Below are 22,003 nucleotides of genomic sequence, written 5' to 3' on the forward strand. Positions count from 1 at the left end.
ACTTGTCATACAAGAAAGTCGAAGACTGGTGAGTTTGTTACATGATTTTATTCTCCTCATTTACTGAGCGGTAGCGCGTTATGAACCTTGTTTTTTTCTTCTTCTTCTGCAGTTTTACATAAATATATATTTTTCAACGATATACGAGTGACTTGACACGATGAATTTCCTCATAAAGAGGTTCGTAGATTCGATCCGGTTTACGATAGCAATATTTTTATCGTAAATAGCAAGAGAAATAGCTTTTCTTATCAACTACACCAGACTCGCGCCTTACTTTTCAAGTTTACAAACCATTGAATAAGGTGATATTCTTCCTTGTATTGTAACTGTATTATAAATATTTAGGATATAGCTGTGAAAGTTTCTTTTCTAGAACCTAGGTATAGGTACAGGGTATAAAATTATATTGGAACTCGTAAAATTTTGCAGAAGGGTCGTTTGGTTTTGAAAAAAAACACGTATACATTACCACTTGATATTTGTTTTTCTCGTAACACGAGCGTATCTATACTCAATCTTAAATTCGTCTATCCACTCGTTTCCTTGACGCGAAATAATCGAGACCAATTTCCTTACCGGATGAAACTTGTAAAGATGTAGTCTGAAGAAGTTTAAGTAAAATTGAAATAATATTCTCGCCGTTAAGGGTTCCCTTTCCGTTGAACTTCTTGCGTTACGTCGTGGAGAAAGTAAGGAAACTCGAAAAGCACAGGGGGAAGAAGGGGACCACCCCTGGGCTAGATCCCGACTACAGAGGAACGCCCTTATTTATACATCGCTCTTGAAAATGGGATGTTCATCAGTCTTGGGTGCGGTCTGACAATTAGATGCTTTTGAAGTCGTCGCATGACGGCAACCGTTCCCTTAGTTGGAGGTTTAGCTCTTCATATACGCATTATTAAAGAACTTGAGGTATTCTCTCCGAGTTAACCGGGGAAGCGCCATTTACGTTGAGAATTTGTGAAAACTGGTCTTTATCCTCGTTACTGTTCACGGTAACTTGAACGATGAAAAGATAAATAATACATTCTCGATTAGACACGGACTGCAGTGGTAAATAAATATTTTTTATTAATTTTATTACGGGACAGATTCAATATATTCTTAAGCTGCAAAGATCTCTTCAACAATACGAAAATTGAAAATATATGAATTGTATGGAAAAGTTGAGTTTCAAATCTCTTCGTGGTTAAACATTCCTTCCATTTTATGCTACTACGCCTAATTTTATTGGGAAGGCTATATAGTTATTCTCTGTGTATTCAGTGAAATACTTTTTTTGTTTCATTGTGTTGGTATAGTTTATATTTGATTTGAGAACATACGTCGATATTGATTGCGATCGACAAATAGCAATGTTGAATTGACTACTGAATAAAAAACAAACAAAAAATAAAAATCCGTTTATGCTTTGTATCATATGCAATATGCTCGAATTCAGACAGTAGGAATAAATATGTTTCTGTACTTACGCCGTACTCACGAATGCGATTTCATAATTTTTTCCGCCAACGACAATATCGTACTCAAACAACTGCTGCTTTATCTGTGCAGTATTTCTTTACTTACTATTAACCTCAGGGGTTTTCACAAAGTTAAACACTCGATTCTTTCTGAGCAGCTGCAGTTTCTGCGAGTTGGCAAAGTCTTATGAAATTTCAAAACAATAATCAATCAACGAACCTTCTTTTTATCTCATCGTCAGATGTACGGTCTGCGTCTGAAGTCCCAGCGCGTACAAGTTGAATCGCTTTTATCGTTAGTAATATCCTAACCGAATTAAAGCTGTCTAGAAGTATCTAAGCTTATACCCTCCAAATAAACGCGTGATTTTCTTGGCGAGGCTTTCGAAGATTACTCGAAAGTTATTCGAAAAAATTTCACACCTAATTCCCACACCCCGAGACGAATTGATAAATAAAAGTACCATCTTTTACAAAGAAGGTGTCCCAGGTCAATTTCTCGGAATCGATTTCTTTTCTAACATGTTATAGTAGACCGAAAACTAATCGCCACTTTGTTTTTTTTTTTTGCTTTTTCCATTTGCCATTAAACACTTTGTGGAGGCAAGTCAAAGAGCGATCTGGCAGTTTCACCCACAAGAAAGTAATATTTCTCGTCCAATCCAACTCGAAAAGTTTTCTCATAACGAGAAACGAAAAATATAATTTTCTCAATTAAACGACAAAAACAACAAAAATTGCCAAATGACCCCTTGACATTGCTTACTTTGGAGGGTGGTTTGACTCCCTTAAAGTGTTTAATAGCAGATAAAAATCAACACGTGTCCTTTACGATTAGTTTTAAATCTGCCGTAACGTACTACAAAAAAAAATCAAATCTGACAGATCGACCTGGCATACCTTCCTCGTCATTTCTCCCTGTATTCGCCCGAAAGCTTCATCGCGAGATTATTTCACTTTTTTTCTGGGTAAACGACCCATTGAATACCCAAGATGAAAATGTTTTGAAAACCGATTTGCGACAGCGCAGACCAGATAGTCGCTGTGATAACCGACACGGAAAATCTGCGACGCCTTTAGCGCTGCGCTTCGACCCACGGTTAGACCCGGTTTACCCAAGACGTGGATATTATACCCGAGAGTGAGTGGGTGCTGGTGATAAACCTTATTATCCAAGCAAAACGAGGCTAATACTTGAGCGACGACGCCTTCGGCGAAGCGCATCTTGCGCCTCCAGATATTTGCCCAGAAATGGATTTTCGTCCGCATGTGTGTTTGCGTGTGTTTGCGCGTATGCGTACCGCGGTGAGTCTACAAGCTGGTTAGCGTCAGGTGAATTCGAAGCGGTGGCGAGCTTCAACCTGACCGGTTAAAGGTATTAGCGAGCTATCGTTTGATAACTTTGATGAACGGGGAGCATGCGGATTCGGTCGAGGTTTTATTATCGACAGTGAACGTGGTTCTTTTGACGTATAAATCGAATTTCAGGATTCAGGCTTTCGGTATGTGGGGTATAAAAATTTTCCCGAATACTCGTTTACGGTACCCTGTAAGACAATTGAGAGATCGGAATACGTACACTGTTGAAAATTTCTCTATGAAACTTCTTACACTGCATTAGAAGTTTCATTCGGATGCGGAACAATGAATTCACCATACATTTACTGTGCATTCGATTTACGAACACAATAAATTTACTACAAAATTCAGTGAAATCAAATTACTTTTTTTTGTGTTTTTCCTACAAATTTTAGTAAAATCAAAAATTTTCATTGTAAATTTCAGACAAATGTATTGTAATTTACGTTGCTGGACTGAGTTTGTAAATTTACACCTCTTTTGTAAAGTAAATGTGTAGTAAATTCACAATCATTTTTCTTCTCAATTTTGTCTTGTAAGAAAAACTGTCATCGTGTCTTCAATGTTGTTGTTGTCGTTGTTGTTGATGATTGGAATAAGAAACTTTATTCGTATCGCTGACTTGTTACCATGTGTTAAAAGTCATTTAATTTTTAATCGCATACGGCGAAAAGGATGCGGATTTCGGAAGAATTTCATTAACACGATTACTGTGTATATACGTCACCTTTAGCCGCCAGCGATACAAATCGATTGGTCTACTGTGCAATGCTAACATAGGATTCCGTTTGAATAACACAAACACACACACCCACACAGGCAAACTGAGTTTCCTTCCCAGCGATCGCTCCTGCTTCCTCAATATTTGTTCCCAATGATTAGCACACTCCGGTCAACGTTATATGCTGCACAACATTCGGTCATTGAAACAGAGACTCTATATTTGGCGAATGATCAAGAGTGACGTTGATCGAGGGATTTAGGCATTTGTTGAAAATCATTAGAACAACGAGTAATTAAAATTCTACCGAATTCGAATTTAATTTAAACAGAGACACTGAGATCTATTTATATTCCATACAGCCGTGAATATCAAATTTCGAAACGTTCTTTGCCTTAGAACCGAGAAATATAAGACAGTTTGAGGCAAAAACTTGAGGTGATTTATCGAAAATTTTTACCCCAAATCGTCACTGGACTGAAGGTGTCTTTCTCATCAAGTTTCAGGAACGTCTATTGAGTCCTGTACTATTTCCGAATACTGATTACCTAATTAAAATATGTAGTTTTCTGCCTTTACACTGAAATCGTTTTACGTCATTGCGATAAATCTTTAATCTGCAATCGCAGTAAATGCGGAGTTCTTGCGTCGATGTGAATATTTAAGGAAACAAAATTCGGCGCACGTCTGCTGCTGGTATAAGAAAATTATATGAAAATCACCCTCCCCGTCACGCTCTAATCTACCGCAAATGATTCCGTTATCTCCTTCTGGTGCTTAGGCTTTCCGCAGAGTTTCCTAGCTTTAACCACGTTACGATATGGCTCGCTGTAATTCGGCAACGCTATATATAAAACGGGAAATTTACTACCCGGTTCGAAAATAACCCACCGGGAAATTCATGCTAATCGACGACAACTTCGACGTTTCAACGATCGATTTATGAACGACGTCACTCGGTGTCAGGACACGCGAAATATACTTGTGTACTTGATATTTATTTCCGTCACTGTTTCCATCAGTTGCAGAAAAGACAATTTTTTATTGCGGATCTGAACACTGCTTCAAATTTCAGCAAGTCATTGAAACGAAGTACCTAATAAAATTTTAATATCTGAATTGAACTACCTTCAAATTCACTTCTCGGTTCTGCTGTGGTTTTTTATTTACTTGTTGCCACGATTTTATTTTTCCATTCGCCGGATTGAAGGTTCCCAATATCGCGTCAAGTCCGATTTTAGGAGCTACCCAAAGTTCATCGGGAAACTCGTGAGTCAGTGTAAATCGTAAGAACCAACCACCTCGTTATGTATTCCGTCCATATAGGACGAATCGCGCATCTCGATGGAGATGAGGGGCTTTTGTGCCGCTCTCAGCATTATGTCACCTTAATTTTGACGATAAATTTGACAATCGCACAATCGTGTCTGGGGTTTATTATCACTGCTCGTATTCATCGCTCGTAATCAGATCGATTTTTTTAAGCATAAATTCTGCGAATGGTAGCTTACAGCCTTTTCTAGTTTAACAATAAATATCGTCGTAACCATCGCATGATTTCTCTCCTTGTTAGAAATACCAACCCCTGTGCCGTCAATTTGTATTTTCATCATTCGACTACCTTAATGTGGATACATAAAAAAATTGTGCTCGCGGGAAAAATACCCGGTGTGAAATCCATTAAAGATGCAGTATTCGTTAATTACGGATGCCAAAACGATCGCGAAATTCCTGTAAAGCTCGATCGTCAAAATTAAAGCTTGACGGTTTGACGCTTGATGAGTGCGAGCGAAAATGTAGAAAGAGAAAAAATATAAGGATTATCGTATCGAATTTTCGGGGACCCGATAATCTATATATTAGAATTTAAGAAGCGTAAAAATTCTATGCCGTGACCTTTTTACATTTCAACGTTTTTTGCATATTACAACTTATCGCACTTTTAAATTCGCGGTTACGAAAATTTGATATTGCCACCGTTTTATTTTCTGGTCTTGCTAAATTTTTACCCGGCCCCCCGAACATTGGCCTTCAACTATAATTTATAAAAACAATATATCAACGACCAATTTTCGTTGTTTCCGGGCATAATCGTTCGATAATTATACGCTCACCGCGTTATGCGAAGGGGATGCGTGCCTGCGGTTACGATCGTAGATTTATTTGTATAATCGAGGCGAATTGCGGGTGGAAATGCAGACGCCGCTAATATCCGGAGTAGGTATCTAGCTTCCGTTGTTATTCATTGCTTTGGCTGAATCGAAACTCGGTATCGTCTGGAAATTCTCTGTACCAGTAATATTGAATCCCTGATTGTTCGCAGAAATTCCTCGATCAGGGCCGAATTTCGCTACAACTGTCCGCGACCGATCGTTGGTGCAACGGGTGGGAGACAATCGAATATGAAAATTTTCTTCTCCTGCTAGTCTTTCTTATTCTTCCTTTCTTTATTTATGAGAAGACGGCCCGCGCGCCAAATCTTTGCCGCCATTTCATCGATCCATATTCATGAACGATACTCGCGAATGACTGTAATCTAGAATTCCTATCGCCGCTTATTATTAGCCTCGGCCGAATTTTTCCCGTCGATTGGATTGCTCGAGTTTTCAATCAACCCGGCATACAAAGTCCAGCTGGGTTCATCGCGGCTCCGGAGTGTGCTTTGTCTTGCTACTTGTCAGCCTCGGGGATAAGTTTCAGTACGGAGAATGTCGTTCACACTTTCCTTGCGGCGTTTGTCATGGCGTTGAGATTAATGGCCACCCGTGCAACTTCTTGTTTCCGTTCGGACGGCAACTTCAACGCAACCGGACACTTTTACTGGCTGAAAGGAGGAAAAGTTTGTTGGAAGCTTTTTTTTATGCCTCGCCTACGTGCGGCTTGTATTAAATTTCCTAAAATATCTCCCGATTTCATTTTTATCGAGAATACGCGCTCCCGGGTATCAGCCTCCGAGTTGCAAATTCGATTCGATTCGATATTATCGAAACTCAGCGATAAGCGTTTAGCTACTAATTGAGAATGCCTGGTGCTAATCGTCGGGTTATACGGATTTCGAACAGACGTTCAGCCCGAAGGTACCAAGTTTTGTAGAAGTTGGGACGGGATCCGGCCACAAGCTTAAGCAGTTAATTAAGGGTTGGATTTTGCCCACTAAAACGATGTGTACATAGTAACCTACGTAGAAAAACTGTTAACCTCGGATTCCTACAGAGAGGGTCGTTATTTACAGAAGAGATTGTTAAGGTCACGGTAGACTTAACGAATCAGTTCTGCCCGCTTTAACAACGTCGAACTAAATTGATTAATTTCAAGTTGAAATCCATCGCGAATTCCTAACTGTAGCCAAAAAAGACTTACGCGTCGGCCAAGCGCTTTGTCTGCACTGAAGGTAATGTTTTATGGAAGGAAAAAAAAAAAAAAGAAAGAAATTCAAGATTTATGTATAATCGGTACGTCGCTCGCTTGAACAAATTTACTCTGTGCTGGATGAATAATTTTTCTACTCGCGCACAAATAATTTCTGAATGACTGTTTATACTTTGTATACATAACGAGAAATTATCTGTTAATTTAATACCTGTACATTTGGCAAGACGATGCAAGAGATTAGACATGATTTTGTACGTATAATTTCCATGTGTTTACTGCAAACAAATATTTCAACCTCTCCTGAAGAAATTATACCTATGTACGTAGTACCGCTTATCCGACCAAAAAAGTTTCGACTTCCTTCAAGTAGGGTGAAATCTTACCTCATCTTCCATCTCGGCAACTAACATAAATTATAAGCCAACATTCAACCAGGGTTAAGATGAAATGTGTACTTTGGGAATTATGAATGTTTGTTAAACGCGTATAAGCAAATGGAAAATGTATTTTGGTTTTTCTAAGTAAAAAGATCCCTCGGTGTTCAACCCTCACGAAGCGCACGGACCATTTCCTTCGTCATAAATAATCGACGGTCCGGGGTGAAAAATCGGAAAAACGCGTGTGCTTTTTGGGCGAGAGATAATGCTACGAAAAATGAAAAATTCGGCTCAAAAGCTTGTGGCGATAACAGCGTGACGTGGAGGTACTACCAGTTGATCATCCCAAAAGAGGCGATTCGTACAATTATGACGGAACTTCGCTTGCCAAGTTCGTTTAGTCATTCAAATGTTTGCCAAATTATCACGCGCTGCTTCGTCATTGGACACGAGCAGAACATCGCTGGTTCAAACAGACTCACTTTTTTTTCATGCGAGAAAAGCAAAATAATTTCATAATTTCAAAATTTTCCATCTGGGTGGTCGGTCAGGGACGTTTTGAAACGGTTTACACGCGAGAATTATGGTCGGAAAGGTTATTAATGGGATTTGTATCCAGTCCCCCTGATAATTTGCCAGGCTTTTTCGAATTGACCTGTGCTACGCGCCCTTCTCGGCTGTACGGGAGGTGGATAACTCCCTGATGAAAACACAGCTCATCCGGGAGATGGGGAAGCGAACAGTGGGCAGAGGTAAAAGAACGACATTGCGATTATATCTCTGAGAGAACCTCGAAAACGTTCGTGGAGTTCGATTTCTGTGGGCGTTACTGAGGCTTGTGGATCGGATCGTCCTGAATCCAGAGCTTTGGCTGATAATATAACCCTTAAGCCCGCGCTTTTCTCTCCGGAGCAATTCTTTAGGTCATCAATAGACGCCTCGGCCAAACGGTGGATTCTGTTCCCCTCATATTTTTTATTTTTTTTGTCTTTGTCGACAGATATCCCGCCAAACATCTGTCTTCCGGCTTTGTTCACGCCCCCCTCTATTTCCATGTGACTTTATTTTTCTCTTCTTAAAGGAATTTGCATACGAGGTAGACGGTTGAAAAGGTTTGTCAGTTTTGGGAATTTATATCCCGATAATCAATTATTCAATTAGATCGAGATTTACTTTCAATTAAATATACGTAGATCGTCCGAGCTTCGTTTACATATTTTTTTCAACAATTCATAGGAAGTATTTTTCATATTCATAATTACGTCATTTATTATGATCAGTGACATCTTTGCCGATGTCCGTAATATTGCTCAGAAACTGCACAAGCGATTTACTTAAAATTTGGAACCAGTATTCTTGGATAATTTATTCTGTTCTCCGCGATCCGAATATTTTTTTCTTCCAAACGAGGACCGTTTGAAGTTGAAAATTTATTTTCGTCCTGAAATTACTGTTAAAAAAAAAAAAATTCAATCATTAAAAAAATGTGACAGTTAAAAGAAACGGGTGAACTGTGACCAACAGGGTGAACCATCCGAGATTGTTGTCTCAAAAGTTTTATCAAAACGGTCGTGATCAAGGAGTCGAAAGATCGAAATCCCGAAACCTGCCAAAAGCAGAATGGCCAAAATGCTGAAATGTTGGATGACGTCAGAAACACATACATTCTCTGCAGTACGATCTGGTGTAAGTCTACATAACTGTGACAACCTTACCGCGGCCTTTCGTGTTTTTGGCTCTTCTGCATTTTGCGGATCGTAATTTTGCTCCTTCTGAACTTTGATTGTCGATATCTAATTTCTTCGGTTTTGCGGCCGCTCTTAATTTTTAATTTCGTTACTTCAATTTTTCTGTATCTCCACATTCTGTGCTTTGGTCATTCGAAATGCCGACTATTCTGAAAATACTACAAAATTCGTATCTCAAAAATGTCAAGTTTTCGACCAGTCGACTTTTTGACCTTTCGGAACTTTGAGCCCCACCCTCGATCCATATAATTTTGAATAATACAAATTCCAATCGAATCGAATAATCTGGTCGCCGATTCATAAGTCTCCGTAATTAACCGAATTTTTTAGCCGTCTGCTCGTATTTAGCACTTGGACTTCTCCGCCTCGGTGTCTCTATTCGCAAGAGTTCCCTTCAGGATCGGCGGTATCGGACATCTCGGCCCTCGGCCATCTTCATCCTGGTTTATACGGCACCTAAGGGAAGGAAGTAGCCGCGAAGGAGAAATCGAATCAACGGTGTGGGGCGGGTGGATGGATGGGCCATTTTCACGCCAAGATCCTCGTCACATTAACTCTAGGTAGATAATAAAAGCAGGGATATGGGGGATCTTGATGAGCCTGTGTATATAGTATTCCAAGTGTCACGATGGCGGGATGCTTCGACACTCGAGAAAAATACTTGTATCTTCATCCCGGGTCAGATCGGTGACGTCCAGGGCGCTTCATTGTCCGTCGACAAACATCCTTAATGTTCGTTTCCGGTCCGAAAGTTTTCTCTCTTTTTTTTTCTTACGATAATCCGTTATTTCTTTTTTTACGGAAAATTTTTCTCACGGGTTCGACGAACTACGATACAATACGCGAAGCTTTTCTACACTCAAAGAAAGACTCTAATTCACTTCCGAAAAATGGAAAGTGAAACGAGAAGACGGTTTTCACGCGAAAAAACCTTTTAGTTATGTTCGGTAAATTTTTGGTAATGACGTAGGCGGAGATTTGAGCACAACTGCACGCAACTTTGCAGGCTGGTTTTGTTACAATCAAATTAACTTCTGCGAGTATAACAAAACATTTGTATGTAGGTATCGTAGAGGCTCGCAGACAAAGGTCTGTGTATTTACGTATTCGCAAAACCACCGCGGTCTGCAGGCGAGGTGAATTCGGCGTGATATTGCCTCGGGGAAGGGATATTTTGTGCCTATAGTTAAAACCCGGTAAATTATAGCTTCATTAAAAGCAACTGTTCACTCCGAGCGAATGTGAATCTCGATGAATTTTTCAACGTGTATACGCACCGTAGAAATTTCGAGTGTCTTCATTGGTTAGGCAAATGAATGCGAGCCGGGTCGCGGATACCTTTTTTTTTTTTTTGTCAAGCTTTGCGTGACCGGATATAAAAAATTCACTCGAATGTTTGTAGAATTTATACGGTCGCAGGGACGAATTTTACCTTCGGGTTTTGTTGACCTCTTCACGCGGGGTTAGTTGTGAGTCGGAACTATTATGAAATCAAGAAGTTCTATCTCAACTCCTCAAATTCAGTGTTTTTTATTTCTTTTTTTTTTTTTTTACCGAGAATAGTTTTACTTTCATTATGGAATTATTATTCAAAATTAGTTGGCATTTAATTCAAATCTTGATGAACTTTTACAAAATTTTCCAAGACTTCAAAATTGTGATTCCATGATGCAATCTATATTTATTCCATTCGACAAATTTACTTCATTTTAAGACATTTTCCATTAGGCACAATTTTATCAAGCAGCATTTTATAGAATAATATCAATGTTGCTGAATAATCTATTTCTTTGGTAAACGTTGAATTTAAATATTTCATATTTGGACTAATCAAACTGATCTAAATTTGAAAAAAAAATTTTCTGGGAAATGGAGGTAATGAAGAATTTCTTCGAGAGAATTTTTTTCAAATCAAGTAAGCGCAAATTGTTTCACTAAATGGACGAATCACGGTTTAAGAATTACTGCAAATTTCACTTGGAACAAGAGAGCAATAGTCACACGCACGAGCTGGTGTAAGATTCGCGAGTATTTCGGTTGTTCGTTGAATACGCTTCACACTTTTTAACCCCCATACGAAGTAACGAAAACAAGCTTTTTCCCCCTACGTTAGTCAAACAACCGTGAATAAATTCTTGCGAAAACTACGTCACCGACGAAGAGTTAGTTTTCGGTAAAATGTGCCCGATTATCGTTGCTACCGATATGAATAACGCAGCCTTGATGAACCATAGCAAAGCTCGTTATCGCTACTTGGTTTATAGCTGCGTAATTCAACGATCCGCAACGCGTTTAGGAGATACAACATGCCCTTAATCATGTATCGATACAAAACTAGATTGTAAAGATATTCAAAATTCGCAAGTAAATACCTAAAGAGCTGCTTGATTGACCGAAATTCGATTATTTTTATTAGTTTAATACCGATATAGTCATACGCTGAGTTTTTATCAAATTATTATGTTCGTAAGCTTGGGAGGCGTCTTTAAAAATACAGAAATAGAAAATAGTCAAATTGTAATCGCAAGCTTGGATACGGATGCCTTATTTAATTCACATTCTTTACCGAAAAACTTTTCTCTTATCAAATTCGCTCTGTTAAGTATTCAATTTTACAACATTGTACCGATATTGATTCTGATCAATGACTAATGGCATTGTTCAATCTATTTCAGTAATTATGTAGTAAATAAGATGAACGATTATCGAGTGGAGTCGATCAAATCCATTTGACTTCTATACAACCATTTTGAAGTGATTTTCAATCAAGCATCGGTACGCGAACTTTGGTTCGTAATTCCGGTATTTTATGTTTTTGGAATTTTTGAAGAGATCTTTGTATATAATTATACGAACATAATAAATTGACAAATAGTCAAGTAATAAAACGAATGACAAGTATCGATTTTTGGTCAACCAACCTCTTGAAAATCATTCGAATATTTCACCACTGATGCAATGTAACTAGCGAATCGAGAAGGTCAAAGTCAAATTTTCACATACACTGTTACGAACGATGTTTCCCTATTCTTTTACGCCACTTACTCCAAGCCGAAGAATTATTTGCCATGATTGCGTGAAAACCAGTTACAATTTCACGCGATGCTCGCGTGCATTTTTAATTGAACACTTGCATCGTGTTTCTCCCGATACACGTAGTAAAACCTGTTTTTTTTTTATACAAGCCAATTTTTGATGACTTTTTTCACGAATGGTTTGAAGAGCCGGGTGCAATTACTGCGCCCTTTTTTGCGAGTGATTCTTCGTTTAAAAAGGATGCTTCGTTGTCATGGGCCATGATTGGAGTCGCAACTACAGACCCTTGACAAACACCCACCAAAGTACCAACGAGACTATTGTCGATGAGATTTCCTCGTCTACAACCGAGGATCGTTAATTTTTTGCTTTAAAACCACATTCGAGGGATCCGAATTGAACAGATGTATACACGGCTAAATTTGAGCCGTACCGGAATCCAGGTGCGGATAATGGACGCGATCAATTAACTTCTTCAACAACCCGATTCGTGTGTGCTCGAGAACACGTGCTGATTAATCAGCTGGCGCAGACCGCGGCGCTTCGTTTTGGATAACCGTCTCCGAAACTTTTTTCTATCATATTATTTACGAGAAAATTATTCCAAATTATTCACAGCTGATATACAAGGTACGGCTGAAACTTGGAACGCTCATCAACGCCACTTTGCACAAATTTTCGGCGCCAATTTTTAGCGGGAAAATCTTAATCTCGCTGACGATAGGACAAAAGCGAATTGGCCAATTTTATTCGCACGGTTACACGTCGCTCCGTAATGTAATGTACGATGTCGTTGTGAGATCATAATTATTTCAGAACGAGGCAAGGCACGAATAGAAAAAGTCGAGTAGTGCTTTGGCTTGCGTTAGAAACGATTTTCACGAGAATTCATTTTGAGTGGAATTCCAAAAATAGGTTTACATGCGTATTTTTTGACGATAATTTTTATTGGTTGATTGAAAAATGATCATTCGGATGAAAACTTATACACGATGTGCGTAAAAAAATTTCAAGGTTATATAGATACCAAACATAGAATCGCGCCTGTCTGCGTTGTTCAGCAGATATCATCGTAAATATTCTATATTCCAAACAGTCAAATTTTCACACGTTGTGAGAAGAGCTTCGCATTATACACACCCATGCTTCTTATCGTACCGTTATTTTTTCTCAGACGGAAATTGTTAAAGCGATGATCATCGCGTGCAAACTCTCTCGCCTACGGATGTTTTTTCCTTTGGATAAGACAAATTATTATTTATTTTTTTTTAATTTTTTTTTTTCTACATTATTCGGGTTTTTCAGATAGCTGGAAAAGTATTTTTACATTCGAGAGTTTGTACAACCATCGCTTCCGAATGAGAGAAAAAATAACCCAAGAAAATTAATTTTACAAGGTTTCTTGACGATCAGTCGAAGAGGAAAGACGAGCTTTTAATCACGTCGTCTGCACGGAATTGTGGGTAATGAAACGCTAGAAGATTGGAAGAAAAACGAGGCGGTAAAATTTATTAACTCGTCGTGTTGAGGTATGATCTGTATACGCTGATATTCGCCAAATGATTGCAGATACCAAATTCCGTTCCCCCGGGCGATTCGGTTAAACTTGCGAAGGTTTAGCGAGGAATGAATTAGATGGAAGTTTATTAGAGTTTCGTATCGTTCGGCGGGTTCCCTTCATCCGCTCACGGGGCGAGCATAAATCTGGTCTCCGATTCGGGAGAGTAAAACTGATTTATATGCGTCCACAGCGCGAAAATTTAAACGAAATTTGAATCCGAACCTGTTTATCCGGTGTCATACGGTGTTTTCAGCTGGCTTATGATGGTCGCAGACGGGCGGTGTTGAAAATAATTCATTCAGCTGTTTAACGCGTTACGCAAACATTAATAAAGATCTGAGCTCCACCCTCGATACCCTAACAAAATTAGAATTTCCACCCCCTTAACATTCCGGCGTTAAATTATTAATTAACATACACCGTTACACTGCGTCAAGGCGGAATTTATGGGCGGTCCAGATTTCGAACAGCGGAACAAATTGTCCCGCAATTCTCCACGCAATTCTATTCTCTGGATTTGTATACTTTACTTTCCTACGTTTCGATTATCAACATTTCGATATCGTCTGACAGAGATTTTCGCGTCTCTGAAAATCCGACATTGTTACCCATATTTGCATTTTTGTTCCTGTTCTTCGCTGCAAATACCAGCAGTAATCTCTATAGATACTTTTTTATTAGGGTTAAAATGCACGTATCGTAATGTAGATGTATACATGTGACGTACTGCCATAATTAACCGTCGTATACTTATTATAATGCACCTGGAGGTAGAGCGACGTTACTCTTGCGTGGACCTTGTCTGATATTGAATTACGCATGCCGTGTATATAAACTGTCAGGCTGGGTTTGCACATCGATATCGATCGATAATGTAACGTATGCCATTGTATTTTTTGACGAATATCCGTGTAATTAAAGTTTGCAAAACGGCATCCTATTCGGATGGCCCTCTGTTTTTATCTGCGAATTTGTAGAAAATTTTTAACAATAGTACGATGCGTTTTAGCTGGGAAGTGAAAATTATGGCGTGACGACGCAACTTGGGCCTTTATTCGCCTGCCAAATTACACCTCCTCTCCAGCGGATTGTTATTTGCGAAAAATAAAATCCATCGGTGACCGTGAATATGAGCGCGTCTGTAGCGTGGTAACAAATCGATGATTAATTGCCATCAATTTTCACGCGAATACTTTACAAGCTCATGCACCATCAGCTATTCCGCAATTTGATTACGTTCGAGTTTCATCTTCGCGTATAAAAGTAATTGACCCAGTTTCGCAGACGCAACCGCTCAAACCATTCAGTCTTACATATTTGCAGCTTTTATGAAATGACTAATTCAACGAAGGCAAATGATCTGTTGTTTCACTGTCAATTGCGAGTTGATCGCGTAGTTCGTACTCTTCTCAGGTTATTTAATTAGAAAACTACGACAACAGATGAAGAAAAATCGACAAGTTGATTGAAAATTATACGCCCGAAATGTGCAGGACCTCTGAAACGGCCAACGAATAGGTAATCGGCTGATTAGTGAAAATCGCGACCAAAAGCTCTACGATAAATAACCTCAGCGCAAATCGATTCAATCGAATCCGTCGTGCTTCGCCAAGTTTTTTTTCTTCTTATCCAAATGGAAGGGATCTCGAAGTTGAAGGTCGTCGAGTTCGCCAATTTACCGTGATTGGCTCTGTTATTAGGGTAAGAGTTAGTCAATTTGTAACGATTAGTTGGGCTGCTTGCAAGGGCAGAAAGCGTACTTCGTTTCTGCGCCAGAAGCACGCCAGGCGCTGCAACAAACATTTGTTAGCAAAGCATACATCCCGGCGTATCGGCCAAGTGAAATGAAACAAACGACTTGTGAATTTTTTCCCGTCTTTTTTTTTTATTATTGGAAAACCGATTCACGTGCGTTTTTTACTTCAAGAAAAGGTTCTGAATCGAATTTCGAAAGTAATCCTGGCGGTGAGAACAAGGATCGCATGTTTTTTGCTACAGTTACAGCTCATAATTTCATCTGAACTATGTCTGTTAGACCGTGTTTAATAACGTCTTGTACGAATCTGAGTTTGAAAGAATGTCGTGAGTAATTAATCTGTGAATTTCTTCGATAGCTGAATTTAACGAGCAATCGGACATTCTTCGTGAAATCACAAGACTTGGAGGTGGTATATATATATATATATATACATATATATTCAAATCACCTGACGTGACTCGAAGTAATTTCAAATCACTCGAACTGATTTAAAACTCGTTCACATCCAACTCCGAAGTTGATCATTAAAATGGCACTGTACGTGACTTTAAGTGACTTCTCACTAAGTGCACGCCTGACTTGAACAGTAGTTAACCTCTCAGAAAGCTATCTGTAGGACAAGCAATAAATCCAACTAGAAATCCTATAAGAGAATCAGCGACCGGCGAAGAAACGCGTGTGAATCTTAACTTAACGAGCTAGTAAATGTCTTTTCTATCATGCAGTGAAAGGATAAATCATGGCAAAAGATACATTTGCACGTGTATGATTTGAATCTACAAGTTCCGGCCGGTAAATATAGCATCCTTGACGTCACTGCTCGGCTATACGTATCTAAATAAAGTTTTCTATATTTATGTGTGTTCCTTTGAAAAAGGAAGAAAGAAGAAAAAAAAAAAAAATCGCAGCAATAAACAAAATCAGTAAAAAAATACATCGTTTCACGACGCTCGTTTCAAGTTTCACGATTATTATATACACATACCTACGCATATTACGTGCCATCTTCGATTGATAATCGAGGCGATACGAAACAGAGCTTCGCTTGTGTTCAACAAACGTTCACCGTAGCAGGGAAGCTGTGGAAGCGGTGGAAATTCCGATTGACACGAATCAATGAGCAGGAAGCGCGAATACCGGTCTTAGGAGGTGGGCATTTCACGTCGAAGTTGGAAAACCGCGATACCGGAATCGACGCCGACACTGAGACTGATACAATTCCCACCTGTTCGAAACAAAGTTGGCGCTCCGCGCGCCGCAACAACCCCTGAGCTTTCGCACGGGGGAAACGAAAGCTGACCGCATCCCTCTTGTCCTTTCGTTGTATCACCCTCCCGTTGGAAATCGAATTTTCCCGACGGTCCTCAAATTTCTAATATCCCGGAAAACAATCATCCACTTTTTACCTTTCCGTCAAGATAGTCCGCCAAAGATCTTCAACTGTGCGAAGAAATTGCGGATGGGATTGCTGTTTTGGACCGATGACGCCTGACTGATTACTTTTTTCAATCTAGTATCATGTCACCGCCTTTGCTCTAGATAAATGTCACTGCCCTGTTGACGTGTCAGCGAGGAATGACTGATAAAATGCGTATCTTGCCCCTTGACCTAGGACATGAAAGCTAGACTAGGATTAGTTTTGCAGTATCAAAATTATACCGTGAGTGAAATATTAAACTTTTCACACCTCTTTTTATTTATATGCAAAGCATTTTATTTGACACTCTTTTTTTTTAACTCGTATATTTTTTATCTTTGAAATCTATGAAAAAAACTCCTTCGTGTCTTATAAGGCTTGGAAAATACCCGCTAGCAAATTCTTCGATGCGTAACAGTGGAAGTTCTTAAAACTATTTCTTTTTTCGAATTTGACAGATCTTGTTGCCCCAAAACCACGTGGAAAAATTTTCTAAATTTGTAGTGTGTGTAATTTAAAAGTGAGCATATATCGGAAATTGAACAAAACACTTGGTTGTATCTATATATCGAGGCGTTTAAAAAAAAAAAAAAAACTAAGAAAATTTTTTTTCTTCTCCAAACAGGTCCAGAACTTCCATTCAGGTAAAATAATACGCGCGTTAAAATGTGAGCTCTCAATTTTAACATTAAGAGGTCGCGTATCGCACTTTTCTATTTTCCATAAGAATAACATGGTGTTTATACATGTATAATATTATTATATAATAAATGGTGTTTGCTCCTTCTGATTTTTATAACTAGCTAACGATGCGTCGTACAAAAAATTTATAGACACATGTTTGTAGAGAGTTGAACATTGACCTTAGATAACTTTTAAACGACTGGAATTTATCACAAAATAGTAACAGATCTTTTTTGAGGGGCGTTCAATTCTCTACAAAAATATGTCTGAGAATTTTCTGTACAAAGTATCGGTAGCTAGTTATCAAAATCAGAAGGACCAAAAACCGTGTTATTCTTACAGAAAATAGGAAAGTGTCAATATTTAGAGATCACATTTTAATAACGGGCGTATTTTTATACCTAGATGGTAAGTTTGAACCTGTTTGGAAGAAAAAAAAAGAGTTGTTTCAAACACCCTAGTATAGATAGATATGTGTATCTCATAGCGAAGGCTGCACCCTGAATATTCCAATTACATTAGAAACATCACCCTTTGTTACCCCTATAATTGAAACAAACATTACATTCGGGATAGATTAACGATGCTTTACCCCTGACATCGGATATCCGCACCGTTCGGCGAAGCAGAAGCGAAAATTAGACCCCTTCACTCATTGCCAAGGCTCATCAGCGGCAAATTGAATCACAAAAAGGAATGAAGGTGTACATAGATAAGGCGAGTCATTAGTTGATCCATTTTCTTTAACGATCTTTTTGCCAAGTGTGTATATACCCCGTATATATACATATACCCCCCGTATGTATATATATATATATATATATATATATATATGAGGTCGGGTTCGGCACCGCAGCGATTTCGTTCCCACAATTAAATCGGCTAATTGCCATCCCGCGTGTTTCACCCGTCGAGGAAGATGATATTCGGAAAACCGCGATCCCTAATTTACCCCACCTACATATATCGCGATTCAAAATATCCTCTCAAATGCAATCAGAGTTCGAAGCGGATGACGGTAACAGTCTACGGCTGTTCCGTAACACCGATCGAAAAACTAAAATTGTTTTTTTTTTGTACGCATGGGTTACGATTTTTACGCTTCAAAAAAAAAAGGCAAAGGTACTCGATGTTCACTTAAACTTTGTTACTGATACTAATGAGTATCATAGTATAATATAATCGTAAGACGAAAAATAGAAAAGGAAAAAACTATGCTTTCAACTCAGGGTGCTTGGTTTTTTGTACATTTTTGTAAAAAGAAATCTATCTTACGGTCAACAAGTTTTTTCGTACATCATTCAAACTATCACAGACAGTTGGTTTATATCTTGAAAATATAACTAATATATATACAACTATTTGATATATATTGCTGTTCCGATCACTAAAGCAAACTGTTCGGAAAGTATAATAACGATTTTGTTCAATTTTGAGGCGAAGGAAATGAAATCAAACTGTGCCTTACTCGGGCACAAAAATCGTATCGACTGGCGTTACCCTGCGCTTCGTCAACTGTCAAGTGGTTGGATTTACCCAGCTCAATGAAACACCATCTCCGATCCATGTTGAGGCGATAGGCTCACGGGGCAGGAAAAAACCTACGTTGAGTTTCGGTTTCGAGGCGTGATACGAGGGTATATTTTATGCTCCGAGAGCCAGGGGAATTCATTGCATTTATTACGTAGAGTTACGTTAAAAGCATATGTACGTAGGTAATGCTCCTCTCTTTGCGTGATCGTTGTATCGCGAGTTCGTTTCGACAAACATTGTCCACATTTTTTTATTTCATTATTTTCCCTACTCTTTTAAACCGCACTTTTCACCTTTCAACCTGCACGAACAATAAGTGAGTTGAAAAATTGCTTCAACACACGAGTGATTCTCATTCGGCGAACAGTCGTTAAGCCCCGAGACTGAAAATATCTTCCCTCGGAATACGAATGGCGATTTTGAACGGCGACGATACGTTTTTGAACGTAATTTAAGCCTCCGTGTAACGTACGTACAGAGAGGCCGCATTGTGCGATGAATAAGAGGATAGATTTGCTCAATAACGGGCAGATACGCGGCTCAAGTTGCGAAATAATTGCCTTCATTTTCACCTAATGTCTCATTTCCTCCCGTTTCTTTGTCGGGTTGATATAAATTTATGCCAACGAGTTGACAAATTCTTTTCATGCCGCAGCCTCCAACAGTAGCGAGATAAGATTGACCCGATAAACTGACCCGCGGGTTACGTTCGGAAATACTTGAACGTGCCGAGAACGTGATCCGCTGAGCTGAGAAAAAATGTATGATCATTTGGTGAAATTTTTGCTCGTATTTTATGTTTTTGTTAACGTATATTCTTTTTATCGTTCACCGCTGGGTCGTATGAATTTATTTTCACAGAATTTAGGTGGCACCGTCAACTATTGGGAAAAGTTGGACTATATCCATTAGTCACTTGACAGCTCTTTTAAATTCTTCTCGTAGCTTTTATTACCCTCACTGTGTATTCGTACGTACAGAGTATAAGAAGATAAGAGTAATCGTAAACTCGTGCTTACGAATCCTCAGATAAAAGTTGCAAAACTCGGTTGCCGGAGAAACATACAAATACGAGCTATTAGCGATTCGATATCTTATACAATAAAATGGCCCAAGGGCTTGTCTTCTTTTCCTCCATCGATTGGAAACTTTGGAAAATTGGATTCCCTACCGATTCTCAGGTCAGCTAAACTTCCCTCTAAGCGTAAACAGTCTATAAAACTTTTTTTTCATCACCCCAATTTTCGCGTTCTAAATATTCTTGTTTTCAGTTGGTCTAACTCAAATCAGAATAGTCGATAAAAGTTTGTAAAAATGGTTAAGATTCTTGGTTCTAATTGCTTATATTCTTCTATACAGACGCACTTTGAAATTTTTTTCGCGCCTTTCAAATTCGATAAACTACGTAGGCATATAATTTAAGCGAATTAAAATCTAAAGTCAGAGACTCACCGTAATGGGATGACTTGAGTCTGACTTTTCCAATCTGTTTTCCTTAACTTTGAGGCGCCGGTACAAAGCTACAGAAGCAAAGGTGAGCCGAAGGAAAGGTTTATTACGGAGGACGCGTGGACGGGACGCCCGTCTCGACGGTACTGCCGGAGGTTCGAATTCCGCGTCGCGACGCCGAACGCGCCGCGGTGCTACGACGCATGGCAGTGTGAACGTCGTGACATCCGCGGCTTCTGGAAGAAAGTATTCAGACCGCCTTGGTACAAGATTCGCGGATCAAGATAAGCAAAGGTCTGTTTATCCGTCCAGCACTTGTGTGTCTAATGTCCATTCGCAACTCGCGCCAAAGAGTGATATTATATTTGGATTTCCGGTGAAGAGAACAAAATTTTCAATAGCTGTTCAAGTTCGCAACACGAGATTTCGTAGAAAAATATAACCGGCTTTATTCTTTTCCTGGTATGTATGACTCTCTGAATTTGATGTAATCAACTCGATACTTCGTACCGCGGATTGAAAAGCTCAAAGGCTGTGTTCAACGAATGTGATGAAAACGAAACTTTGAAGTTAGTATTGAACTTTATTTTTCGGTAGATAATTATGTCTCCCGATAGAATCTCAATTCACGCTATGAATGCATGAGTTGAAAATTAAGCCTCTGGTCTTTTTAACCGCGAAAGTCCCACGTCTTTAATTCGTCCAGCAAAAGAAAGACGATTATATCTAACTTCTGTGTAACGAATTGACTCATAAAAATGGATTACTGGAATTTCTTTCAATTCTCTTCCCTCTTTTATCATATTAATGACCTTACGTTGAATATATTGCAAGGGTAAATTCTTTGGCTTCAGGTACAATAAATCCAAAAGGTATCGGCATTCTGTACTTTCTTTCAAATTCCTGATTCAGAATGTATTATTGAAAGAATTGAATACGAGTACACGTGACAAAAAAATTATTAACAATTTATATTTTATATTTTATTAGCTATCGTATTTCGACGAGCGGCTTATCGATATGAAATGTACATCCTGCGTCGATCAATGTCGGGTACACATAAAAATAGGGAAAAATTAAGCTAACCGGGAAAGCTTAAGCTAAAGGTAAAGCTTTCTATTGCACCGAGCATTAGACTATTTGACTCCTGGAAAAATGATACCTTATACAACTATCGCGTGCACACGCAAACGTGAAACCGACACCTTGTCTCGACGCCCGCAAAGACACGAATTTTAGCAGTCACGCATCGTAACGTGTATATATGTATGTACGTATACATACATTCATTGCGAATACCTTGCAAATTAAATTCTTATTCCGCGTAAAAATTTGATGATAAGCATTCTCAAGATATTGACTAAGGGAATTGAAATTCTTTAGCGTCAGAATTTAATTTTGAAATCTTTTGCTTGCCGTAACGGTTGTAATAACAATAGTAATTATAGATTTCGTATTTCGCATGACGAGGTTTCCTGACCACAAATCCATGCTTTTCAATAACTTTGTTACAATATAGTC

At 38.9% G+C, this 22,003-nt stretch overlaps 1 protein-coding gene across 3 annotated transcripts in view; it reads right to left on the minus strand.

Moving 5' to 3' along the window:
* Positions 1 to 20,617, minus strand: part of LOC124215635 (tachykinin-like peptides receptor 99D) — a 130,643-nt gene extending 110,026 nt beyond the window's left edge. For 2 of the 3 annotated variants that reach the window (XR_006882406.1, XM_046619255.2), the window contains exon 1: positions 20,486 to 20,617. The gene's annotated coding sequence lies outside the window, so the exon portion shown is untranslated. The remainder of the gene's footprint in view (positions 1 to 20,485) is intronic. The other variant, XR_006882407.2, reaches the window with a different exon arrangement.
* Positions 20,618 to 22,003: the final 1,386 nt, after the last annotated feature.

The sequence above is a fragment of the Neodiprion pinetum genome, chromosome 3, assembly GCF_021155775.2.
Source record: "Neodiprion pinetum isolate iyNeoPine1 chromosome 3, iyNeoPine1.2, whole genome shotgun sequence".
NCBI lineage: Eukaryota > Metazoa > Arthropoda > Insecta > Hymenoptera > Diprionidae > Neodiprion > Neodiprion pinetum.